We start from the raw sequence: 23,072 nt of genomic DNA, 5'->3' as shown, positions 1-23,072 counted from the left end.
AAAAACAACAAACAATGTCCCAATGCAGGACTCCTGGACACCTCTCCCTGCCCTGCTTTCCTCCCCAGCCTCTCCTCAGGCCCCTCAAGTCTGTGCCTCTCTCCCAGCCCCAAAGCTCCAGGTGAGTGTTTGCAATAGAAAAGCCCTGTGTTCTGGGCTTAGAGAACAAAAGCAGACAAACCAAACCAATGAAACTGCTCCTTGTCTCCCCAGCACCGCGCTGTCTGGGCCGCCTTCCATGGGGCAGCCTTTCAGGGACCATAGTGTGCTTTGGTCCAGTTCCCCCGGCAGCCAGCTGCCCCGTGGCTTTTCCTTTACACAGTTGGATGTTACCCAGGTCAAGAAGGGACACAGCTTTGGTGCAACACAGCTCTCTCCTCACCCTCTTGCCCACTGGCTGGCTGTCACTCCAATTCCTAGTTCTTGCTGTTCTCCAGGAGTCCTCTGTCCTTCCTTGTTGTAAACTGTCTCCTCAGCTGCATGTAATTTGTTAATACCACGAGGATGTTCTTCGATTTAGGTGTATTTCCAGTCTGCATCAGGACAAGATGCACAATACCTATTCAGCCACCATTTATTTTTATTTTTTACCACATTCTGATGTTCGCTGTTAAAACTGGCCACGCTGACCTCCCTAAAGCTCACAAATGCACAGGGAATGCTCCCTGCAGGCTACCACCTAAAGCCTGCCACCCCTTCCCAGACTTCCTCAGTGAAGACCCCACTGACCAATGCTGGTTTCACCTTCCTCCATCGCTGCTGTCACCTGTCACAGGTATCCTGGTCCATTCTTTGTGGACTGTCCTCCACTTGAATGCCAGTTCCCAAGGATAGGGGACTCTGTATTTGGGTTCTCTGAAACAGTTGGGCTCCACAGTATCCACAGCCTCAGTCTTTATATGTCTCCCTTATGCCCACCCATGCCTGCCGAGCCTCCATCCAGCCTGATTCAAGTCCTCATCCCTACAGCCTTCCCTCAGCCCACCCACTCAAGGAACCTGGCCCATGGGCTGGCAGAAACACGTTCACAGTCACCCAACCTCTCTGCCCCTCAACCACACACCCCAGCAGCACACTATTCCCAGGAATCCAGGAACTATCACCTCATTTCAGGTCTTCGATGCCCAGGCAAAACTTAGGGAAGGGACACACCAATCACAACTCATCCTCTGAATGTGGAATTATATTGAGACCAAGCCTCTCCTTCTGGAAACACTTGAATTACAGAATGTTCTCACCATTGAAAATACACAGCACCATTTCATGGAGAATCCATGCTACCTCCAGGACTGGCTGGTTGAGGGATTGGGGAAAAGGGGTGCTCAATTTTTAATAAAATTAAAGTGCAAAATAATCCCTAAAATGAAAAAAAAAAAAAGACTTAAACACCAGTGGCTCTCAGGGGTGTGAGCAGGTTGGCTGGAGGCAGGATTTTATAAAGCTGAACTGATTTGAGAACCGAACGCATCAGGGGGCTTCTCCCAGATACAGAACTAGGTTCATTTGTATCAGGCCTGGTCCCTGGGGGTGGGGAAGAGGAGGCTGGAGAGACCTCTGTATGGAAACAGAAAAGCCCTGGCCAGCACATCTCAGGCAGACACAGAACACAAATCCCTCCCAGGGCCTTGCCTGGCGCTCCTCTCTACCAAACCCTGGGAAAGACATAGTGTGCCCAGCTGCAGTGGGAACGTCCCAGGCAAAGTCAGTAAAGACTGAGGAAGGGTGGTTGGGAAGGTAGAGGCCCCAACTCAGGGCAGCAGGGTGAATGTTTCAGTTTTTTTTTGGTAAGCCTCATCTGAGGATATTTTGCCATTGATTTTTAGACAGAGTGCAAAGGAAGAAGGAGAGTAAGAGAGAGATTGAGAGAGATATCAACATCATAGAAAACAAAAAGTTAGATGCCTCCTACATGGCCCCATAAGGGCTGGGATCAAACCTGCAAATTAGTACCACAAAGTCATGCAGTCTTTCTTTCAAGGCCTGGGGAAGCAATGCAAAATAAGCCAATATTGGTCAATGAGTGATTTTATGGCATTATGCTGTCCCTCCTAAAGCACAGAAACGTTGGGATCCATGCCATATCTGTTAATTCTACAATGATAGATCACAATAGTGACTGAAAATCATCCCTGGAAGTGAATATAACCAACACAAGTTAAAGGTACGAAAGAAAAAACACCTTTAATAAAGATCACAAAGCAGAACAGAGGACAGCAAGTGCTTTGCAGGCTGGTGAATTAGAACCTGAAATAATTCATCACAGCATAATGTGAGAACCACAATGTCCCTGAAAGAGGCAGCACTTCTTAGTTGAAGATGGTTGCCCTGGAAGAATCCTGGGTCAGGTGCATTACTTAGTCAGAGAAAAAGGAATGAAGATCCTGTCAAGAGCTGGAGTAATCATAATGTTCTCAAGCACAAGTGAGGACACAAAATACATTTACCCTGAGCCCAGAGGGTTTGTGACTGATACACACTCTTCAGGTGAGCCAGGTTTTAAACGTGACATCTCTTCAGCCACAAATCATTCAGGTAGTAGATCTGGGCATCTTACCAACTGCAACGCACCTCCTTCAAGCTTCACTTGTATTGAAAACTTATGAGCAATGTAGAAGAGTGTATGTTCCATTAAAATGGGTTTAAATTCAGGAACATCAGTCGCAGAGTCTCCTCCATTGTTCTTATATTAAGTGAGAAAAATAAAACGTTCCCTGAACATTTAACACTTCTCTCCAGTATGAACTCTGAAATATTTAGTAAGGTGAGATTTTTGTCTAAAAGACTTCCCACATTCAGTACACTCATGTGGCTTCTCTCCAGTGTGAACTCTGAGGTGTACAGTGAGGTATACCTTTAGTCGAAAAGACATTCCACACTCAATACACTGTACGGCTTTTCTCCATTGTGAACACTGTGGGGTTGTTCAAGGTAAGACTTATCACTGAAGGGCTTCCCACAATCACGGAACTAATATGGCTTGTTGCCATTATGAACTCTCAGGTGTCTAATAAGTTTAGACTTTTGGCTAAAAGACTTCCCACATTCAGTACACTCATATGGCTTTTCTCCAGTGTGAACTCTGAGGTGTTTATTGAGTGTACTTCTGTCACTAAAGAACTTCCCACATTCAGTACACTCATAGGGCTTCTCTCCAGTGTGAACTCTCTGGTGTACAGTGAGGTGAGCCCTTCGACGAAAGGACATCCCACATTCTCTACACTCATATGGCTTCTCTCCAGTGTGAACTCTCAAGTGTTCTGTGAGGCGAAACCTTCGAGGAAAGGACATCCCACATTCAGTACACTCATATGGCTTCTCTCCAGTGTGAACTCTGAGGTGTACTGTAAGGTCAGACCTTTGATGAAAGGATATCCCACATTCTCTACAATCATATGGCTTCTCTGCAGTGTGAACTCTGAGGTGTCTAGTGAGCTGAGCCCTTTCAAGAAAGGACATTCCACATTCTCTACAATTAAATGGCTTTGCTCCAGTGTGAACTCTCTGGTGTTTAAACAATGCACTTTGTTCACTGAACAATTTCCCACATTCAATACACTCATGTGGCTTCTCTCCAGTGTGAATTCTGAGGTGACTAGTGAGCTGAGCCCTTTGACAAAAGGACATTCCACATTCTCTACAATTAAATGGCTTTGCTCCAGTGTGAACTCTCTGGTGTTTAAACAATGCACTTTGTTCACTGAAGAATTTCCCACATTCAGTACACTCATGTGGCTTCTCTCCAGTGTTAATTCTGAGGTGACTACTGAGCTGAGCCCTTAGACAAAAAGACAGTCCACATTCTGTACAGTCATATGGCTTCTCTCCAGTGTGAACTCTCTGGTGTTTAAACAATGCATTTTGTTCACTGAAGAATTTCCCACATTCAGTACACTCATGTGGCTTCTCTCCAGTGTGAATTCTGAGGTGACTAGTGAGCTGAGCCCTTAGACAAAAGGACATCCCACATTCTCTACAGTCATATGGCTTCTCTCCAGTGTGAACTCTCTGGTGTTTAATGAGTGCAGGTCTTTCTCTGAAGAACTTTGCAGCTTCATTACACTCATCCCACTTTTCTCCAGAGCGAACTCTCTTATGTTGAATGACTTTAAAGTTTCGTCTAAACACTTTCCTACATTTGTTACACTCATAAATCAGTTCTCCAGAACACACACCCTGACACTGAACAATTTTCAAGTTGTGGCTGGCAGCGTTTTCACACTGGTGATGACTTTTTCCATCAAGATATTCCTGTGAAATCTCACTGCCACAGTGTAGCTCCTCAGTGTTGAGAGTGGCTTGGTGCTGGGGACGCTCTGAGTTGTACTGCAAGTCTTCCCTACAGAATTCTTTCTGCTCAAAATATGCTGCATGAGATCCAGTCAGGTGCAAAATACCTTTTAACACAGAGAAACACTGCTTACACAGAAGGATCTTCTGGGTGCTTGGAGCTGTCTTAGAAGCCCTGACCTGTGACTCTCCTTTTATAGATATACTCTGATCAGAACAGGCCTCATCACCATCGATTTTATGACAACAACCTGAAAAGTGAGAAAGGGTAAGGAAATGAATGTTGAAGGTGGTGATAGGGGGAAGTCCCATTACAAAAATGTTACACATCACACATTGTTTCCATGCAATTGTCTGAAAATAAGAGATGTGCAGGAAGGATTACTAAGAGGCTCTTGTGACTTTCTGGGCTAAGGAAGATCACAAAAAGCGATTTCTCAACAGAAATATGACACAAACATGGAAAGCACCACATGGATTAGAATATGGATCTCCAGCTCATCCTTCAACTAATAGCGTTCAGCATGTCTTGTCTGCTGGAGACAGGAGAGAGCTGTGCAAGAGGTTGGTTCCTTCTTACGCCAAGTAAAATTCAATAAAGGAGTAGCTGGTTTCAAGGACTACTTAACACGTATGTGCACATCAGAACACATGTGCAAGTCAATGCTGCAGAGTACTGCAGAGAAACAGGTGATACAGAAGTGATTAGTTAGCACTGGGCCAGAGCAACACAGCTTGCTATAGTATTAAGGGAAGAAAATATTACAAACACTTGAATGGTGGCTTTACAGGAACAGCGCATGGTTCATGTAGATAATGACCATCACATGGCACAGGCTGTCACAAAGATCCTTTACCTAGAGAAAGAGGGCAGAAGTTGAAGCCATGCATGTGGACACGGTCAGCCTCTAATGAAGAGACAGTGCAAGCTGGGACCCATTAAGCTCACTGCAAGACTTCTGACCCCCTAACACTTACTGTACTTTTTGAGGTTATGGGTGTTAGGGATATTTGTGGAGTCCTTTGCTCAGGGCTCCCCATCCAGCTCATCCCTGGTAGCCACAGCACATTTGACAGGACAGTGGGGGAAATTAGATTAGCAGAGGCAATGTTCTGGCTGTGGGAGAGAGAAGCTACAGCTGACGAATAAAGGAAGAGAGGTCATCACCTCAGGACACTTGGAGAATGTGAAGGTCTTACCTACAGATGATACAAGTGCAAACACTTCCAGCATCACATCGCAGTACAGAAGTCTCTGAGCCTCATCAAGGAGCACCCACTCCTCCTGAGAAAAGGCAATGGCCACGTCCTCAAAGTTTACATCCTGTCATAATGGGGAGAGTACAGCCCATGATCAGATTCACTCCTAAGACTATAAGTCTGTCATACTCCCCACCCTCCACACCCATCTGCTCTTTCCACTCTTCACATCTGAGAACATACCACGCCTTCATCCCATGAAGCCAATGTCTTATATTCCTGCTGATATTTTTCTTCCCACAAAAATTAAGACAGTTGAGAAGATAGAAGATACCTGAGGTCTGGAACCCCATGTATGTCACACTGCCTCTTATCAATAGAGTGGGTGTCAAAAACATAGGTTAGAGAGGGATGTTGGCCATAAAGAGAGTATGAGTGATTTGATACTGGTATTCTCAGGAAATAGCCTTGTGGTCCCTCTGATTGTTCCTTTAAGACACCAAAAACATGGCATCACACTTCATCAGCTTGACCTTATTCCCAAGGTGTTGAAGCCATCACTTTTCATAATCTGCTGCACATAGTTCTTTGAAAACACTTCTCTAACACAGCTTCATTCCCAGTGGCACAACTTCAAAGGTAATGCAAATTTGTCATGGTGTGGGGAAATTTTTTCCTAATCACCCTCTTTTCCAAAAATATAGGTCACCACCTCCATAATATATTTACTCTTACCCTTCTTCCTTACCCATGCAATTGGAAATTTACAATCCTGGGTAACACTGATGAATGCTATCTCATTCCCATCAACCAGTGTGTCACTCCCAACAACAAAAGGCAGGAGGTTAGTTAAATGGCACCTGAGCTCTTTACCTAGAGTGTAGCAGCCAAACCCCTCTCTTTACAGGCAATTACCCTAAAATTCACCTTATTGTTACATCCAGGCACCACCAGAAAGAGGCTCTTCCTTCATTCTCTCTTATGTCAGGGTGCTGTGGCCATGAATTCACATTCCCTCTCCAAGTGCATATCACTCTTTCCACCACACCTCTCTCACACCTGCACTTCCACAGCCCTGGCCCCCATACTCATCTCCTGGCCTTTTACTTATTACTCAGCATGTGTGGTCCAGAGGATGGTTGCCAAATGGAATCAGTATCAAGCACTGCCCAGACTCTGATAGTCCACACTCATAGAGGCAGCCTTGAGTCCTGCTATGTAGGCCTCTCTCCATGGCTGTTTTTTTCCTTCAACCTCAACTATTAACAACAACAATCAGATCCCAGATATCCATAGGCCACCTCCTGTGATGCTGCACTTGATGTCCCTTCACCAGTCACAGACAACATCCCTCACTTAACCTTCACTCAAGTCCCAGCCCAGATGGCCCTCTGTACCATGCCCAGGGAGTCTAAGGAGGAAAGCTCAACCCTCTAAGCTAATCCACAAGACTGACTGTAAATTCTCACAGCCAGGCCACACCAAGTGTCACAAAAAAATCCTGATGAGAGTTTAGAAAAGGTGATATTTACCAGCCCTAGCTCATCTTGTTTGAATTACTCTTCGGCCTCCAATTAATCTCAAGTCCACTCATCTTTTAAAGGCCTTTGCCACTGCAAATCCATTATCTCTTCTCCACACTCTGCATGACAACGACTGTCCCTAAGCTGTGTTGTGACACCCACCTGCCACAAACAATGGCCCCAGAAAGAAAGCCAGTCCTCAGGCTCACACTGTCCCTTCTGAGCTCCTACTACCATTACCAACCTGACCATGATTCCCTGTATGTAAGTGATCTACAGTCCTGGCCGATGTGTCTCAGTTGGTTGAGCATAGACTCATCCACTGGTCAGGTCACATGCCTGGGTTGTGGGCTGGATCCACAGCAGGGTTTGTTCACCTGGTAACCAATCTTTGTTTGTTGCTCATCCCTGTTGCTCTGCCTCTTTCCCTCTCCCTTTCTTTCTACATCTAAAATCAATAAAAATATAGATGTATTTTAAAAAAAAGACCTGCAGGTTCCTGACTCAGCTCACTCCTCACTCCAAGCCTTGGCACATTCTGGACCCTATGTCTGGAGGACCTCGCACTCATCACACTGGTGGCCAAAAACAAGGTCCATATCCTGAAGCCTTACTCCTGGCCTTAGGAGACTGGCTTAGTGTCTGTTCAAAGTGCCCAGGTCCAAGGGACACGAGCAACTGACAGTCCCAGGACTCTCCTATCTCAGAGGCCACAAGTGTGTGAGGCCCTGAAATAAGCTCCACAAACCTGTACACCTAGCGATTCTGCATTTGCAGGAATTTGTGGAAAGAAAAGGGTCTGTTGGGAGCCTGGCAACCACCAGGCTCTATGGCTCAGGCTGCTCAGTGCCCTTGCCCAGCCCAGAGGCCAGGTGCCCTCCAGATCCTGTATGATCTCAGGGCTCAGTCCTCAGTGCTCACTCTTGCCAGTCCCCTTACCATTTACAGGACTTCCCCTTCCTGTCCACAGCTGCTGTCCTCTGTCTTCTAGTCTGTTCTTCCTCTGAGCAATGTTAGGAACAGTTAGACCCTTACCCCAGAGAATGTCCCTCTTTCTTTCACAACCCACTGTCCTGAGAATGAAAGGAAAACTCCTCACACAAAACCACACCTCATCTTTGTTGCCTTTAGACCCAAACAGGCCCGGGTTTCCGAATCCTCCCAGCTCAGTCGCACCATCACGTCCTTACAAGGTGGCACTGCAGCCTTCCACCCTCTTCCCCCATCACCCATGTGTCACCACGAGGGACTCACCATCCTGAACGCTGGGACCTGGGCGGCAGGACCTGAGAGGCGCGGGTCCCCCAGGCTGGAGGGTGAAGTGGGGTCAGGCTGCGGGAACGCTGTGAGCAGAGAGGAGTCCGGGAGGCACGGAGACCCGATCTCGGTCTGTTGGGGCTCAAGGAGCCTCAGACACACCCCGCACCGCAGGCAGCTGCCCCCCAGGCCTCCTCCTGCTCCCGACCAGCGCCCTGAAGCCTGTGACTCTGTGAACAGACCTAAGAGGTTAAAATGTCCACTGGGAGGAGGAAGCAGGAAGTCCCGCCCTTCCCGGATGCGCAGACACCAAAATGCCCTTTAGCTCCGCCCACACGACTGCAGTTCCTTCTGGGTAATGTAGTTTTCTCAACCAGCCAGGAGAGTACTAGCATCCTGGTCAATGACTTAGGTCAGTGGTCTGCAAACTCATTAGTCAACAGAGCCAAATATCAACAGTACAACGATTGAAATTTGTTTTGAGAGCCAAATTTTTTTTAACTTCTTCTAATGCCACTTCTTCAAAATAGACTCGCCCAGGCCATGGTATTTTGTGGAAGAACCACACTCAAGGGGCCAAAGAGCCGCATGTGGCTCGCGAGCCACAGTTTGCTGACCAAGGACTTAGGTGAATGAAGATGTTGTGGACCAGCAAGTGACACCTGGGGAGAAACTAGATGGGACCAGAGGCCTGGCTGACTGGGGCAGACTAACAGATCTCTGAGGGGAAGAAGGTGGGAGGAATGCAAGAGATCCACCAAGAATATATACAGAGGGGGATATGGAAGAAATCTATAATACCATCAACAATAAAAAACATACATATTTTCTTAAATTTTAAAATAATGTAGTACAGCTTGTGTAGCTCAGTGGTTGAGCCTCAACCTATGAACCTGGAGGCCATAGTTCTTTTTATATTATTCTTATTTTTATTTTTTAAATTAGTTATTGTTTAAAGTATTACATATAGTATTACATATAACTCCTTTTTCCCCCATTAAGCTCTGCCCAGCCACCCTGAGGCTCTGCAAATGCCCTTACCCCCCATTGTGTCTGTGTCCATTGCTTATGCTTATATGAATGCATGTAAGTCATTTGGTTGATTCCTTACTTCCCCCCTCCCTCCCTTGAATTCCCTGTGAAGTTTGACAGTCCGTTCAACACTTCTATGTCTCTGAATCTATTTTTGTTCATCAATTAAGGCTGTTCATTATATTCCATAAATGATGAGGTCATGTGATACTGGTTCTTTTCCTGGTCAGGGTACATTCATGGATTGCAGGCTCAATTTCCAGTGTGTAGGTGGAGTCATACACGAGGCAACTAATCAGCAATTGTCTCTCATCATTGATATTTTTATCTCTCCCTTCCACTCTCTAAAATCAACAAAAATATTTTTAACTAAATATATACATATTTGCATAAGCCATGGATATATACCAGCCATGGGCAAACTACGGCCCATGGGCCAGATCCGGCTGTTCTCTCCGGTTCTCTTGCTCTCCCCTCCACTCCTTTACTTTGAATTTATATTAGTTCACACAAACACTCCATCCATACTTTTGTTCCGGCCCTCTGGTCCAGTTTAAGAACCCATTGTGGCCCTCGAGTCAAAAAGTTTGCCCACCCCTGATATATACAGTAATATGGTGAGGGACTAGAAGCAGTGGGGGCAGGGTAGAGAGAGAAAAGGGGCAAGAATGGGAGGAAATTGGGAACATCTGTAATAGAGTCAACAATCCTATCTAATGAAACAGTAATATGCAAATTGACCATACCTCCGCTACACACACTAGCCACGCCAGCCAGCCAAGCAGGAGCGAGTATGCAAATTAACCCAAACAAGATGGCTGCAGCCACGGAGCGAGCAGGAGACTTAGGTTTCCCTGGCAATGGAGGAAGTCAAACTTCGCGCACACCCTGGCCGGCCCTGGACTCCACTCAAGGCTACAAAGATTCAATCATAGAAGATAAATAAATCCTAATAAAACTGGTGTCAGCCACGGAGCTGGAGAGAGCAGGAGACTTGAGTTGCCCTGGGCGATGGAGGAGCACAGCTCCCGCAGCCCTGGCCTGCCTTGGCCTCTGCTCAAGGCTACAAAGTTTCAATTATAGAAGATAAATAAATCCCAAATACCAGGGCCTCCGCTTGGGTCGCTGGGGGACATGGCCGGCTGCAAACCCCTGCACCCAGGCCGCCCCATGCCCCAAGGAAATCCCCACCCTGATCGGGGACACCCTTCAGGAAAAACCAGCTGGCCCCCAACCATGAACCAGGCCTCTATCCTATCTAATAAAAGAATAATATGCAAATTGACCATCACTCCAACATACAAGATGGCTGCCCCCATGTGGACACAAGATGACCCCCAAGATGGCCAGCAGGGGAGAGCAGTTGGAAGGGACCAGGCCTGCAAGGGAGGGCAGTTGGGGACAATCAAGCATGCAGGGGAGGGCAGTTAGGGGTGACCGGGCGTGCAGGGAAGGGCAGTTGGGGGGGACCCAGGCTGCAAAGGAGGGCAGTAAGGGGCAAACAGGCTGGCAGGGAGCAGTTAGACATCAATCAGGCTGGCAGGGGAGTGGTTAAGTGGTGATCAGGCTGGCAGGCAGAAGCAGTTAGGGGCAATCAGGAAGGCAGGCAGGTGAGCAGTTGGGAGCCAGCATTCCTGAATTGTGAGAGGGATGTCTGACTGCCCATTTAGGCCCGTTCCAAGTCAAGGCACATATCCAGTTTGGGGGCTCCATTCCAGTAGGGGGAATGCTGGAGGCAGCTGGTCAATGATTTTCTCTAATCATTGATGTTTCTAGCTCTCCCTTTCTCTCTAAAAAATAAAAAAAAAGACATTTAAAAAATGAACAGAGTTAAGATTGATTTGACTCAACAACAAGAAAGTGATTGTCAGCCATCACGTTTTCTTCCAAATCTTGTAAGCAAAAGCATGCCTTGTTCTGTCTTTATACAGGACTAGAGGCCTGGTGCATGAAATTCATGCATGGGGGTGTGTGTCCCTCATCCCAGCCTGCACCCTCTCCAACCTGTGACCACTCGAGGTATGTCTGACTGCCCGTTTAGGCCTGATCCCGGTAGGATCGGGCCTAAATGGGAAGTCAGACATCCCTCTCACAATCCAGGACTGCTGGCTCCCAACTGCTCACCTGATTGCCTTCCTGATTGCCTCTAACTGCTTCTGCCTGCCAGCCTGATCACCATTTAACCACTCCCCTGCCAGCCTGATGGATGCCTAACTGCTCCTCTGCCAGCCTGTTTGCCCCTAACTGCCTTCCCCTGCAGGCCTGGTCACCCTTAACTGCCCTCCCCTGCAGGCTTGGTCACCCCTTACTGCCCTCCCCTGCAGGCCTGGTCCCCCCCAACTGCTCTCCCCTACAGGCCTGGGTTCCCCCCAACTGCCCTTCCCTGAAGACCTAGTCACCCCCAACTTCCCTCCTCTGCCGGCCGGGTCCCCCCCTAACTGCCATCCCCAGCAGACTTGATTGCCCACAACTGCCCTCCCTTGCAGGCCTGGTCCCTCTCAGTTGCCCTTCCCTGCTGGCCATCTTGTGGTGGCCATCTTGGAGTGATGGTCAATATGCATATTACTCTTTTATTAGATAGGATAGAGGCCTGGTGTATGAGTGAGGGCCAGCTGGTTTGTCCTGCAGGGTGTCCCTGATCAGGGTGGGGGTTCCCTTGGGGCATGGGGCGGCCTGGGCGAGGGGCCTGTGGTGGTTTGCAGGCCTGCCATGCCCCCTGGGGACCCAAGCCGAGGCTATGGTATCTGGGATTTATTTATCTTCTACAATTCAAACTTTGTAGCCTGGAGTGGAGCCAAGCCTGCTTACTCCGTGGCGGCAGCCACTTCTGTTGGGATTTATGTATCTGATGTAACTGAAACTTCGTAGCCTTAAACGGAGGCCAAGGCAGGCCAGGGCTTCCTCCATTGCCGTGGGCAACCCTAGCCTCCTGCTCTCTCCAGCTCCGTGGCTGATGCCATTTCTGTTGGGATTTATTTATCTTCTATAATTGAAACTTTGTGGCATTGAATGGAGGCCTGGGCTGGCAAGGGCAGGCGAAAAGCTTGGCTTCCTCCATCACCAGGGAAACCCAAGACTCCCTCCTGCTCTCTGTGGCTGCAGATATCTTGGTTGGGTTTATTTGCATATTCCCTCCTGATTGGCTGGTGGGCATGGCTGGTGCGCATGGCTTGTGGGTGTAGCAGAGGTACGAGCAATTTACATATTGCTCTTTTATTAGATAGGATGTCCCAGGCATAACTTTTAGGGAACCAGGAACCAGCCTAGAGTTGGTCTGCCTCAGCTTGGCCTCTAATGTTTGAATTCTTGACTTTATGCAGAAAAGATTTCACAACAGGAGTTCAGAGACTTGTATTTATTTTTCTCCCTTTATTGATTAAGTTATTACAAACGTGTCCTTAACCCCCCATTTTCCCCTCACCCCACCAATTTTGCCTTCACCCTCACCCCCTTTTGCCCGCTGTGGAAACGCTGCTCATCCTGGTCAGCTTGGCAGCATTCCCACTGTGGGAGCATACTTACCACCCAGTAGCAGTTCCTACTTTGAGTGTCCGTCCCCTGGTGGTCATTGCGTGTCATAGCAACTGGTTGACTGGTCATCGTTCTGTTCATTCCACCATTTGGTTGCTGTGCTTTTATTATACAGGATGTGAACAAGCCTTGTTTCATTACTAAGAACTAGGATATTTTGTGAGTTTAAGGATTGGTTTATCTAACACTCATCTACTGAAAAAGTGTTTACTGAGAAAGACCATGTGGTTGGGGCCCATGTGTCAACTCACCTGGACTTCTGGCTCAGCCAATGGACAGCCATGTGACTTGAGTCTTCCAAGCCTCAGTTTCCACTTCTAGAAAGCAGGGCTGGGCATGGCTCTGACCTTGTTTCCTTTTCTGCAGATCAGAGATAGGGGAGGCTGGGGAAGCCCTTAGGAATGTGTGACAAACAGGAGAAGGGGTCTGGTGGGGCAACAGGAGAGCAGGGCAGAGGCCGTTGCAAGAACTTGGGCTTTTATCCTGGAGGCACCTGAAGGGTTCTGAATGGGTAAATGGCATGGGAAGTCTTCATGCTAATGGTCCCTTTGGCTACAACATAGAAGATGGAGGCGGTCAGGCAGGTAAACCGCCTTTCTTGAGTTAGAGATGGTGGTGGGAGGATTATCTCAGTTGCAGTGGGTGTGGGTGTGGGAGTGCGGACTGGTCAGGTAGGTATGGGTGGGAGGGAAGGCCAGGGTCAGCCCATGTTCTCAGCTTGGGCCTTCAGTGGACAAGAATACATGCAGGAGACCCAGGCTCAACAGTGAAGATGCGCTCTTTCCTGAAATTCTGTAATATTCACTGGGAGGAGTTATGGTCTGTGCCCTCTGAGGAGGTCCTGAGGCCCTGAGGTGGGAAGCCCCAGGGTTATAATCACTGACATTCAGACTTTTGAGAAGAAGAACGGGAGGAAGGTCACTAGAGACAGGCCATAGTGTTTCAGAGAATTTTCCCCTGTATTGAATGCCCAGAGGTCAGGTTTAAAACACAGAAATCAGCCTGGCCAATGTGGCTCAGTGGTTGAGCATGGACCTATGAACCAGGAGGTCCTGGTTTGATTCTCAGTCAGGGTACATGCCCAGGTTGCAGGCTCCTTCCCTAGTGTGGGGCATGCAGGAGGCAGCTGATCAATGATTGTCTCTCATCATTGATGTTTCTTTCTCTCCTTCCTCTTTCCTCTCTGAAATCAATAATATCTATGTATATGAAAAGCCAGTGTCTTTAATGCCGTAATGAGCATAATGACCAAACAACCAGATGTCCGGTTGCTATGCCACCCACTGTGGCCAGTGAACTGACAATCAGGGGGTGGGGCCTGCTGCCCAAACTACCTCGGCCCCTCCCCCTGGCCGACCCATCCCTGATCAGACTCTCCCACCCAATGAAGGAAATACCTGCAGACCCTCCCCATGGCTGGCCCTGCACCCAATTAGCACCCTAACCCCAATAGGGTTGGAACCTTCTATCCAATTGGCCAAGGACCATCCCCCCAGCTGGCCATACCATGATAAGGCCTGATCGGGGCTGGCCAGCCAGCCAACCTCCTGCCATCTCCTCCTCCTGACAGGCCCAGCCCCGATCCTCCCTAATTGGGTCCGGGTAGGTTGGACACCACCTGTGCACAAATTTGTGCACTGAGCCTCTAATATATATTTGTTTGTTTTGTTTTGTGTTAATCCTCACCCAAGTATATTTTTACAATGACTTTTTAGAGAGAGTGGAAGAGAAAGGGAAAGAAAGAGAGAAATATCATTTTGAGAGACACCCACTGACATTTCTATCCCCCTCACCCTCTCCCTTCCTCTCTGAAATCAATAAAAAAAATAAAAAGTATATATTTATATATGTAATCATGCTGGTTTAAATGTAAAATGGATAATTGCTTAGATAACAAGACACCTCAAATGCTCAAGTTGCACAAAAATACAAGGATCCCTTGTTTTTCACTCTCCATGTACCTGGAAAGTCACCATCCTGGTTAAACGCACACATCTACAGGTGAGCAGATTCTGTCTCTACCAAGGAGTTCCCAAGCAAAGTCGCCAGCACAACACCTTCTCCCCCCCAACATGGAGGCTGCTCTCGGGCTATGATCTTCCCTGACACGGCATTGAAACTTGTCTTTAGACTCACTCTGTGCTAAGTCATCTCCTCACTGGAGAAACAGATTACTCAAACTTAAAGATGGAAGGTACTAGACATTGTGGGGATACAATAACTATACCAGCAGTTTTGAGGAAATCATTCCAAAATGAAGCTGTAAGTCGGGTATCAGCAAAATTTACCTCAGTAACATAATGGACATAAAAGCAATAAGATTTTTCTAACTTTTATTTAAAAGACATTTTTTATTGATTTCAGAGAGGAAGGGAGAGGAAGAGAGAGATAGAAACATCAATGATGAGAATCATTGATCAGCTGCCTCCTGCACAACCCCTACTGGAGATGGAGCCCACATCCAGGGCATGTGCCCAGACTGGAAATTGAACTATGACCTTCCAGGTTATAGGGTGACGCTCAACCACTGAGCAACACCACCAGGGCCCAGCAGCATATTTTGAAGGCAGGGGTATAGGTAGGACCATGTTGGCTGTGTGGGGTGAAATATTTCCAAATATCTTGAGTTCAGGGCAGCCATTACCCTAAATAAACCAACAAGGCAAAAGTGAGAAGAAAGAATCAACATTGAGATTACTTTTAAAATAAAAATTGCTGAGGTCTCTGCTGCCACCATAATGAGGGCAGGATGTTAGCATGTTCTTGCCAGGAGGCGGGGGATGTGGCCTCCAAGGCCCCTCGGGGCTGGCACTGGGGCAGGCAGTCTGCCAAGGGGAGAGGAGACAAGTGCCAGGGAGGAGACACAGACAAGCCCTTGATTTTTGTCACAGCTTGTGCTCTCATCACCCTTGGAGACACACACACACACACACACACACACTCACACACACACTCACACACACACATACTCACACACACACACAGTCACACTCACACACACTCACACACACACACTCATACACACTCACACACTCACTCACACACACACACACACGCACACACACACACTAACACACACACATTCACACACACACTCACACACACACTCACACACACACTCATACACACACACACTCTCACACACACTCACACACACCGTCACACACACACACACACGCACACTCACACACACACTCACACACACCCTCACACACACACACACACTCATAACACTCACACACACACACACACAATCACACACACACACACTCATACATACACACACACTCACACACACACGTCACACACACACACACTCACACACACTCACATACACACTCACACACACACTCATAACACACTCACACACACACTCACACACACTAACACACACACATTCACACTCACACACAATCACACACACACTCATACACACACACACACACTCACACACACACACTCACACACACACACACACACACTCACACACACACACACACTCACAGCTCTAGACCTGACGCCTTGCTCGGGCCTGAGAGAAGCACAGCCCATGCAGTTGCACCTGGTCCTCTTGGTTAGCTCAGCCCTGCGATGCTCACCAGGGCGGCTGCCTCCGGAAAGTCCCCAGAGCTGGGCCCCGTGACAGGCGAGGCTTGTCTGGCTTTGGATTTCTACAAAAAGGTCACTCGGGAGGCTGCATGGGGTTGGAAAGAGCACCCTAGAGTTGGGGGTCAGTCAGCCCCGAGTTCAAGCCTCACTGTGACTTCTAACTGGCTACGTGACCTTGGGCCAGTGAGCCGCTCCGTGAGGAGCTGAAGCCCGAACCAAGAGTGCCTTAGGCTGTGACTTGCGCGATGCTCTTTGGAACCACACTCTCCATTAGTTGAGGGCAAGCATCGGTGGGCTATAAATACACCTGTTTAGTAAAAACCAATGAGAGCTTTCTAAGGGAATCAATGGGCGGTGTGCATACATGTATATATACATGTGTATGTATGTGTGTGTATGCATACATGTAAACATATTCCCTCCTCTTCCTCTGGTTGGTTGGTAAACATTTGGCTGGATGCTTCCTTCCCAAGGCTTGTGCAATGTTTACGAATTTTCTCACTCTGCTGTTCTCCCAGGGGGAGCCCCTCTGGTGCCACAGGTGATCCCACCCTCTCTGCATAAAGACTTCAGCCCTGAGCTGTCATTGGATATTTCCCACCCCCCAGATCACACAGCTCCCAGGCCAGGGTAGAGGTGGGGCCCTGGAGCTCAGCGGGGTATGATATGGGATTCCACCTCAGCAACGGGACCCCATGGTACTGCCCAGGGGGACCCACCTCCTGGGCTTGTTTGGTATGTGAGGGAGACATCAGAGTTGGAAGCAGCTGAGGGAGTGATGGACAGGACATGGGAAAGGGAGAGGGAGGCCCAACATGGTCTGGAGGAAGGGGACAGCGGTGATGAGAGGAGGAGCACAGAGGCTTTGGAGGGGGAGGATGGTGAATGGTGTGCTGAGCATTTTGTTAAATATATTTATTGATTTCAGAGAGGAAGGGAGAGGGAGAGAGATAGAAACATCAATGATTAGAGAGAATCATTGATCGGCTGCCTCCTGCATGTCCCCTACTGGGGATAGAGCCTACAACCCGGGCATGTGCCCTTGGCCAGAATCGAACCTGGGGCCCCTCAGTTCGCAGGCCGACGCTCTATCCACTGAGCAACACCGGCCAGGGCATGAGCATTTTGTTTCGGCAGTGTCTTGGGTCATCCAAGCTGGAAACAGATCTGGAGGTTCCCAGGAGAGGCTGGACCTAGAGGTGTTTGAAGCCTTCTGGGAAGATTGCAATGAAAGCTGCAGATGTGTACGAGCTTGTCTGGGGCTGGAGGCAGAGGTGTGGGGAGTGACAGAGGATTGGGTGCACCCTGAAGTGACCCATGGAGAAGCTACATCGCTAAGAAATGGTGTAGCTAGTGTGGAGGCTGAGGGAGGGGAGGTTCAAAAAGGAAGGTCACCCTGGGTGAATGCCAAGATTTGCCATGGGGCTGAGAAGTTGTGGGAGGCAAGCAGACCAGTTGACAAGACCCTGCCAAGACCCAGGGACAGGGGTGTTGGGGGGACCTGGGATGAGAACAGTCAGCTAAGATGGGCAGGCAGATTCCAGACTTATTCCCAGCCTCAGGGGAGCGATCACCTGTGGGAAGTGGAGAGGGGAGGAGTCCAGCCTGCACCACGGGCTTTTGGCTTCTGTGATTGACAGCTGTGTGATTGGATAAGTAGGGAGCCCAGAGGAGGCGGCAGAGTGGAGGAAGCCTGCAGGGAGGGCAGGGGGTCTGAAGGCAGCCGACCTGAGGCCTGAAGCTCAGGAGTGGTCAGTGCTAGGGGAGCAGGTGGTCAGCCCTGCAGAGGGGCAGGGAGGGAGCTGCCTCCACGGTGGAACCCGGCAGTGAGCACACAGGAGCGTTCAATGAGTGTTTGTGGAAGGAATGAGTGAGTGACAGAGCGACTGGCCAGTGAGAGCCCTGAAGAGCTGTCCCAGAGGAGAGAGAATCATGGGACAGAGGCTGAGAGCTCCAAGGGGTGACTGGCCGGTGTCAGATCCTGCAAAAGCCAAAGGCGCAGGGGAGGAGGCCTGCAGGTGCAGCTGCTCAGTTTGGCTCAAAGCATTTGGGAGGGCAGCTCGCTGAGTGGGCAGCTCCCACAGCTGCAGGACCCCAGGGAAGATGGGAAAGGAGGTGAGAGGAGGCACCTTACAACAGGAGAGGTTTGGTGAGGAAGAAGGGGACATGCAGGTGGCAGCTGGACAAGACACCATTAGATTAGGTCAGGAGGGGATTTCTACATGCCTTTCTCCCTCCCTCCTCCCTCTGACACTTCCTGGTTGAGTGGCCTTGGAAAAATCCAATGGATCACTTTAAGGTGACCTCCTGTTGTGATATAAATCCCATATCAAAATGAGATTCAACTAATAGGAGCGAAAATAAATGCTCTTGTATGGTAAACAGGAAACCTCACTTTCCCATGCTCTGACCTCATGGCAAAGGGAGCTGGTGGATTCCCGGGGCTGGGGAGACTAGGCGGGGGGCTGAGCAGGGAACCCGGAGACTCAATGCCCCAACAGCAATGCCAGTGACAAGAGGTGAGGAAAACTAGGACTCAATTCTACAACATCTCATTTTATTACAAACCCATCCTTGTGTTCCACAATCAATAGCTATTTAATACACAAATCAATGCACTCAGAAAATTGACCATCTTAACATTTCTTTCTCAGTACTTTAGCTCAATTGGAGAAAATCTTTATAGAACCCAAATTACCAGTTTAGAACATCCCACAATGAGCACCTTTAGTGAGCAAGAGGAAAGAAAATGTGTCAGGAACCCGGCCAAACACACACAGCAGCAGGTGAGACTCCCGATGCAAACAAATGACTCCCTATAGAACAGAAACATGGAGTGTCCCCCAAGAAAGGTACACAGAGGTCAGGCTCCTGATAAACATGAGTGACTCCCTATAGAATATAAACATGGAGTGTCCGCCAGGAAAGGTATACAGAGGTCAGACTCCTGATAAACATGAATGAGTCCCTATGGAATGTAAACATAGGGTGCTCCAAAAAATGTGTACAGAGTGAAAAGGTATATATCAACTCCCACAGGGAAAGAGTGACTGCCTGTTGAACATAAATACAGGGCGCCCACCCACCCCCAAATGTACAATCAGGGGAGACTCTGGTGGAAGAGAATGACTCCCAATGGAACAGAATGTAGAGTTCCAAAAAATGTGCTCACACTTTAACAGCTGATAACTCACTGAATTTTCACCCCTTTTCAAGTTTAACTGATTGGAAGAAATGGGTGTAGCCAGACTACGCTTTGAACGAAGAAAATTTCTCCACTAGGCTTTTTATGGGGATCCATAAAAGATAAAGTTGACGGTGGACAACAGACAACAGTTGAGGAATCCAGGGCAGCTATGCAGAGATAAGTACAAACACCAATCCGAAGGAATGATTCTTGTTGTTTGCGCCTCCATCGCTCGCCTTAGTTCTGGTCCAGGTGCTGCTGCTGAGGAAGCAATGGAATCGCAAACACCAAGATCGCTGCCTTCTGTTTGTGCACATCCTCTGTCAACCGCGGCCTCGATGCCTGGACTGTGGCCCATTCTGTACCTGAAACCTCATCCTTTCTGTGTCCCCAAAAGAAAGTCCAGAGGATACACCTTCTTTGTTCAAAGCTTAGTCTGGCTTCACCTATTACGTCAAATCCGTTAACCCTGAAATGGAGTGAAAATTGAGTTACCAGCTGTTAAAGTGTGTTTACATTTGGGGGGAACACCTTGTAGTATATATATTTGGGGGACACCTCAAAGCACATATATTTCAGGAGTGTGAACACATGTATGTAATAAATTTGGTTTCTTCCCCAGGAAGTCACTCAGAAATAAAAAATTAAAGTCTCATCCTCGATGGGGGACACTGGGGCGCTGCAGCCACTTTCCAAATCAAGCTGCACCTGCCTCTCACACACGCTCCCCTCTGCACACTGTGGACACTTGCTTGGAGGGGGAGGGCAGGGCTTTTCTCGCCCCATCACCCAGGCCGGGCAGAACCAGTGTTGATAGAAAAGTGAGCAGGGGAGGCAGTTCCCTGTGTGGCCCCAGGAGCCAGCTGGAGAGAGGCAAAGCCTGAGGCCACCTGCCTGGAAGACCACCGAGGCCTGAAGGACGTGGGGCCCAGGCCTGGCTTGGCAACACTAAGGGTTAACAGTGAGCCTGACTCTAGGGTCCACCCAGGTCCTTGAGGTCTTCGTAGTTTGACTGGCCTGGGCTTCTCCTGGGACCACCAGGCCTCTGGGAGAGGCAGTCGAGTTTCCGGACCACGAGGGCCCAGCCCTGAGCAACTGCATGCATCTATGTACCTGCTCACCTGCAAATGCACACGCACACGCACATACATGCTTTAAAGTGGTGAAGTAGCTAACACGCGTTGTAAAGGGCAAGCTCACATGGTGTCTGCCTCTAGGAAGTTGGTTTGTCATTGCATTGTGAGCATCCCAGGCCACAGTGGATTTGTTCAAAATATACCAGTGTCTGGAGGCACAGACAGGAGTTCCACATATGGGTGTGTGACCCTTAGGGCTGGTGCAGCGTTGTCACTAGCAGAACAGATGGAAGCAGTGTGGGAACCCCTTTCCTCGTTCCACAGCCGCTCCAGCAGGCAGACAGGAGAGGAGGCCGTTGTCCTCAGAAGGCGCGTTGGTACTTTGAAGGCTCAGGAGTTGCTTTGGGGTCAGGAGGGGGGGCCACTATGGGTCCTCTGGCCTTTCGGTACGGGTCATTGGTGGTCTTTTATGTGTTTTCTTTTTGATGATTTTTGTTTGTTGGTTTTTTGTTTTTCATAAACGAGGGAGGGTATTTGGGGGAGGCACTGGTAATGGGAAAGGAATTGCCAGTGTCTGGACAAGGGAGAGTCTATTCAGAAGGGGGTGGGATGTCCAAGGAAGACGAGGACTGAAAGCGTTTCAACAACGCCGGGCGGGCCGCTGGAGGCTTTTCTTTGTTCTTCCCTTCGTTGTTTTTGCGCCGAGCGCCTAAATGGTTATCCCAGATAATGGTGAGAAGAAGGAAAAGAGAAACAACACAAAGCGGCAAATGAATGAGTTGAATAACAAGAGACGCTACATTGGCTAAAAGCACTTGGGAAATGAGAATCCTGGCCAGCCCAGGAGAGATGGAAACAATACCCACGGCACAACCAGAACCAGGACTTGGTGAATCATTTAGGCTCTGACTCCATTGAGTTACTTCAGCGGCATCCTTGTGCCCAGTGGTCGGCAAACTCATTCGTCAACAGAGCCAAATATCAACAGGACAACTATTGGAATTTCTTTTGAGAGCCAGTTTTTTAAAACTTAAACTTCTTCCAACACCACTTCTTCAAAATAGACTCGCCCAGGCTGTGGTATTTTGTGGAACAGCCACACTCAAGGTGCCAAAGAGCCGCATGTGGAATGCGAGCCGCAGTTTGCCGACCACTGCTTGTGCCAATGCTTTACTTACCACGTGAGGAGAAGTCTGTATTGCTCTAGGAGCTGATGTGTTAGACCATTTTTAATTTCAATGTGTTAAATTATTAAGTAAGGATGTTTATTAATTTAGGCTTTTCTCACTCATCCTTTTTTAAAAATATGTTTTTATTGATTTTCAGAGAGAGGAAGGGAGAGGGAGAGAGAAATAACCTTTAAATTATCGTCTGACCAGAGCAGACAATTGGTCTAACTTTCTGAGCATGTCATGTGCGTGAACATAACTGATTCACCCGATTTCTGATTGAGGATTCAAGTCCAGAGAGGAACCTTGGTTGCTTCTTTCCCCACAGCGCCACCTGCTGACCACAGCTCACACCACAGGATAAGGACCCACTACTCAATTCTGGGCCCCAGGCTGGTTCAGCATCTGCAGGGACCAAAGCAGCTTGAAGTGCAGGCAGTGCTCACAGGGGTTAAAGTTCAGGCCCCCTAATCCGTGAGACCCTGGTTCGGATCCCAGCTCCAACACTTATTCTCTGGGCCCGTGCTTAACCCTGTCAAACCTCACTTTCCCAGCTCTGTACAAGGGATAGGAATCGTGCCTACCTCACCCGGCAGTTAGGACTAAAGGCGATAGATAGAGCAGGTCAACTCCCTAAAGGGTGCTGAGCCCAGGAAGCACCATTGCATGGCTGGTGTTACTAATATTTACCTCTGACCTGCTCATTCCTGGATCCAAAAGACAGTTTTCATCTGTCAAGCATTTTTTTCTTTGAAAGGTTTGCTAACTCAATTCAGTTAATTCTATTCATTAAGTCAATTCAGACAATAACACAAGTTGAGGTGATAAATGTCACAACATTCAAGGAGCCAGTATGAAAACCTGAGGCAACAGAACCCCTCTAGATAAAACAAATGTTAATAAGCTTCATTAGCATTTACCTGCACCTGGGCATTTGAGCTAATTCACCTGCTGTAAAGACTGGGAATGCAAGCATTGGTTCCCACCAGTGGGCATGCGTGTGCACACTTCATGTTTCATCTGCAGTGACACACCGGGACGTGAGGTGGTGAATGCCACCCGGAGAGGCTTGTGCACAGGTCACACTCAGAAGGCAGCTTGTCACAGGCCCTGGGTCCAGTCAGGTACTGTAATGCCAGCCATTGAGAGCACAGGAATCTGTCATGGCCCTGGTCTTCAGAAAGCCCTAGTGTCCTTCATC

Source organism: Plecotus auritus (genome assembly GCF_963455305.1).
Source record: "Plecotus auritus genome assembly, chromosome: 15".
Lineage (NCBI taxonomy): Eukaryota > Metazoa > Chordata > Mammalia > Chiroptera > Vespertilionidae > Plecotus > Plecotus auritus.
The sequence above is the reverse complement of the archived record's forward strand: the minus strand, read 5'-3'. Positions refer to the sequence as shown.